Source organism: Chanos chanos, chromosome 12, assembly GCF_902362185.1.
Source record: "Chanos chanos chromosome 12, fChaCha1.1, whole genome shotgun sequence".
Lineage (NCBI taxonomy): Eukaryota > Metazoa > Chordata > Actinopteri > Gonorynchiformes > Chanidae > Chanos > Chanos chanos.
In genome coordinates this window covers 4,589,759-4,594,758 of record NC_044506.1, presented here as the reverse complement: position 1 = coordinate 4,594,758, position 5,000 = coordinate 4,589,759, and the positions used below count along the sequence as shown (strand labels likewise).

Genomic DNA, 5,000 nt, shown 5'->3' with positions numbered 1-5,000 from the left:
GAGAGAGATTTACAAAAGCAAAGACAATATTCACCCAAGAGCTGTTCAGTTGACCAGGTGAAACAGAAGGGACAAAATGAGGAAAACAGAAATACAGCCAGGCAATTGTGTCTAAGACAAAACCCTTTATCTGACACGTTGGTATGTCACAGAATGTGACTTTGCATTATATTCTCATTCAGAACGCTGACAGAGTTGCTTGTTCCTCTACCACAGAACATTCCACAGACAGTCTGGAATGTCAGACGTTCCCAAGGTTCCAATCTTCTTCTCTAAAGAGCTTCTCTTAGGTCTCTAGATTCACAATGTGTGTGTGTGTGTGTGTGTGTGTGTTTTTCTTTTCTCCTCATGCCCTGACATAACCCTTCTCTCCGCTGTTTTGCTTTCCATCCGTATCTGCTCCCCTGCCCTTGTTGTACCTCATCGCCTTCATGTTGAATAAATCAAGCGAATGATACATTCAATAAATGTTGAGCACATTAGGTTTGAGGAGGGTATGCTGAGCCATACAGATCAGTGCGAGGGTTTTTCAGCTTCTTTTTCACTCCCAGCAAATCAAGCTCAGCTTTTTTAATGGAACTGGCATATTGTATCATTGCTTTGAGAGCACTGGAAGTTGACATGTGGATGTTGACACCTTACTGGGATCACTGGTAATCCGACATTGTGTTTACCCTGTCCTGCTCCTAAGAAGCCCGTATCCCTGAGTGTTTTCAGCTCTCTAATGCTTCAGCCAATCAGAGGCTTGACAATTAGCCCACGCGTTGAATCCAGTGTCTGAGAGCAGGGAGGGACCTCAAATGTGCGATGCTTTAGGCCTCAACAAGCAGGGTTTGGAAACATTGACCTAATTCACTATGCAGTGCATCAATTGCAAACATCCCCCCCAGATGTCCTTACTCAAAATGAATCAGGTCATCGGAGCAGATGGAGTATCTCACATCAGAAAGGCCCTAAAATGTGTTTTTAGTAACTCCGTGATGCACGGGTACATGCCGAGGACACAGTTTTTTTTTAGGTTGTTTTCCTTAACTTAAAACACACTTTTCCTTAATATTTGCGTGAAACTTTGCATCATTAGTAACCACTAATTACTGTGTAATTATCTGTGCCTGTTTTGGACGCGCGTGTTATCGTCTAAATTCTTGACACACTTGTTGTTGGTCAAACCCTTCCTTTTTCTCTCTCAAAATGGATAACACCCTCAAAAGAAGATTATACAAATGTGCGAAAGTCCCTTGATCGGCCTGAAAGTCCCCTGCCGCTGCAGCCGCCGCCGCTGCTGTCTGTTATAACTGTATCTTTTTCCTTTGGAGGAAGTTGCCTTGGTTACAGTTGAGAAAGTAGACATCCTGCTGCACTTTGAGAAAGGACTAACGCCGATCTCCAGAGTCAAGAGAAAGGCGCTGATGAATCGGTAAAAGACTTCATCCACACAAAATGAAAAGGCCAGATGATAGGGACGGTAAATTAACGAGAGAGATACATTTTCGCGGTCTAGGGCCAGGCACTTGTAGGACGTGTCTGAAGAGATTCATCCATATTATGTTTCTTGTCGTTGTTTTGTGGGGGGGGCGGGGGGGGGGGGGGGGGGGGGCTGATGTAACTAAGGCATTTCTTTTAGCAGGTATTGTATATATTGACACATATATTAGCATATATATGTATATTGACATATATTTTAGTCAGAACGGTCAAGAGATGATTAAACGTTTGGGGTTATGTGTGCTGTATAAATTATTATTCAAGGTAATATATTCATCACTTGCTGTCTCTTTCCTGTTCTATCACGATGATGCAGTCTGGTGAAGGAAACGGTGTTCATTCATCAAGCCCCTGTCCAGTATGCAAACGCCTCATGCTTAAATCTCCCACGAAGGCGGTGATATCTCGTAAAAATATCATCATACTCTTGGCTACGTTTATGCGAGAAGAATAAAGAAAACAGCCATAAAACGGTCCGCTTCCTGTATACGGTATCGTAAATAGCGAAGACAAACAGTATTGTCGTGCTATGCGGTTTAATATCGCGATGACATTCATTCGATAGTGCATTAAGACTTAATCAGAATCTCCCACAATGTCCTGAACGCAGTCATTTATTTAAATAAATAAACCTCACATTTATTATCCAAATTAAATGTCTAACGATGTGAAATTTTCTGCGTGATGATGTTTAATTCACCTCTATAAAACATCAACTTAGTAATCATCTTCAGTAAATATATATCTTCTTCTTTTTCTTTTTTCTTCTGTTTTTTTTCCCCACTTTATTTAGATGGTGCAGGATTAAGCTTTGTAGAGTTTCTCTTTCTTAGTATTTGTAGAATAATCTTCAGTGGAGTTTTCTCTAAGCTGTGTGAGAGTTTCATTTGAATTTCTTTTTTTTAGAGTGCCAGTGTCGCTGTTACTTGCTCATAGCTCACTGCCCGTTGTTGATTGTTGGTTGTTTTCTCTGTTGCTTGCTGGCGTCTTTTGTAAAGAGCCCTTGTGTCAGAGTTCTAGAACACATCCTGTTTTCATTAGCTCATAGAATCCCGGGTGAACTCAGAATTCCAATCAGCCGTGAGTGGCATGACGAAAGAAGGGCCCTTCTGTTGCCAAGGCGACTTAAACACTTCACCATACACAGGCCGTGCAGGACAGACTACGAAAGCAGGCACAACAGAACGAAAGAGAAGGGTAGACAGATAAAGGAGGGGTAAAAAGGGAAAAAAAGAGATGTGTCAACTAAGTAAATGCGGTGAAAAGAAGCGAATGAAAGAGTTTGAGCAAGGAAGACATGAAAAAGAGGCGACAAAGAGTGAGTGGTACTGTAGTGACGAACCACTCTGTGACAGTCAGTTTCTGATTGGTTCTTGGCTGGGCTGCAGAACCGAACATAGTCAGCCGGTTTAATGGAAATGGCGTCATTATGGTACGGAGCTGGCCTGCCAAACCCAGATAGTGAACAGTCATATCAGACTTAGGAAGCGGTGTTGACTTTTTAAGGGGCATTTTTGTGTGTGTGTGTGGGGGGGGGGGGTAGTGGTACCCGGTATGGTGCTTAAATTACTGTCCAGAGGCGGGGGCAAGAATAGACCCCGTCAAATCCAATTAAAGTCGCTTTGATGGAAGTTTGACATTTCAAGAGTCTACCAAATTTGTCTTAATGAGTCTGGTACTATGTGTACTATGTGTACTATGTGTACTATGTGTACTATGTGTCATGGGTGTTGATTTGATAGGACCTCTTGGACACCATCGGTGCAGAGAGCAGCTTCATGTCTCGGCTAATTAAGATCTGATTGGCTGTCCGGGGCAGGAACAGACATAATAATTTGGCCAGAGCTCCCATATCTACTATGGTCCATATACGTCTCCATCTGGATGCTGCTGGTGGATTTTTCTTTATTGTCTACACAACCATAAATATCCTCCCTGGTCCCATTAAGAAAAGAGACGTGTTCAGCATTCACTCCATTAAACTCCAAACTACTCTGAAGTAAAAAGCAGACGGTGCACAGCGTCGAACTAAAATATAATGGGGAAAAAAATGCTAATGCTCTCTCTCTCTCTCTCTCTCTCTCTCTCTCTCTCTCTCTCTTTCTCTCTCTCTCTCTAGCTTTCTATGGGAGTTATGTCTTTATTCTTTTGATCCTTTTATCCTGCTGTCTCGTTTATGCTTCGTTTTTACAATATCTTTCTCTCTCATTCAGCCTGAGATGAGATTGCGCTGTGTCCTTGTCCATCCTAGTGTGAAAATGTTGTGAGGGCAAATTCGCTTCGGAGTAAACTCAGAGTTGGACCTTTTCCCATCGTTTACCATTTAATTCATCCCCGATCTTAACCTTCAGCCAAAATCACAGTGCCCTCAGGAGGCATCCGTCCTCAGAACTACCGACAGTTCATAAAACACACCAATGCGTTCTGTCACCTCAGTGCCACAAATAGAGGCCCTGTCCCTACCGTACTGGCTACACGGAGCATAAAGACTTACAGACCTGAACTACAGCTCTGTCTCCCTCACTCTTCTCGTTTCTCTCTCTGTCTTTCTCTATTTCTCTACCTCTGTGTCTGTCCTGCTCTTTCTTTGTCTAAGTTGCTCTTTCTCTGGCTGTCTGTCTGTCTCTCTGTCTGTCTGTCTCTCTTTCTCTGTCTGTCTCCCTCCCTCTCTCTCTGTCTGTTTATCTCTCTCTCTCTGTCTGTCCCTGTCCTTCTCTCTTTGTCTCTCTCTCAGTATGTCTCTGTCTCTCTCTCTCTTTCTCTGTCTGTCTCTCTCTCTCTCTCTGTTCCTCTCTCTCTCATTCTCTCTGTTTCAACCTAACTGGGTCATACCCTCACTCACCTCCCATTGAGGACACCAATGGCCATGTTTTCTGCTCTGCTGCGCTCACTCAGTTGGTGGATCAGGCTGTGTGATGTCTGTTCGTGAGTAGCTGTTATTTTAGAGACAGCACAGAACTGTCTATGCACAGCTTTATGTGAAAGCTTTGCCATATATTCCAAACTAAGTGGGAATATATTCACTCATTTTCAGTGGAAGGATTTCAGTATGCAGACTGAGTTTGTGTTCTTTTGGTTTAGCTAGCTATGTGAGTTCTTGCGAATTCACTTTTTTTTATTGTTTATTCTTAATTGCTAGGACCTTGATTCAGTTCCAAATTCAGCTAAGTCGAATGACCATGATACTAAATTCAACAATGTTATGTAGTTCAATATTGTGTGCTTTCAGAATGTTTCTGCATTTGACATGAACTACAAACCACTGGTGGGCATTCCGTCCCATGTAAAAAACAAAATAAAATTGCACCTCATGAATATGTATGAGATGTGTAATCACAGTGGCAGTTTAATGAGTAAGTCCTTCTGCTAATTTCCATCTCATTACCCTCTGAAATGGACACTAATGGGCAATGAATGGTGTTTTATTAGGCAGTGATATTGTCACCACTGGAATCTTATTCAACTGGCATTCTCTCTCTCTCTCTCTCTCTCTCTCTCTCTCTCTCTCTCTCTCT

The 5,000-nt window shown here is 42.5% G+C and overlaps 1 protein-coding gene across 1 annotated transcript in view; it reads left to right on the top strand.

The window, feature by feature from the left end:
* Positions 1-5,000, top strand: part of syt11a (synaptotagmin XIa) — a 14,526-nt gene that overhangs the window by 4,738 nt on the left and 4,788 nt on the right. The window lies entirely within an intron of this gene.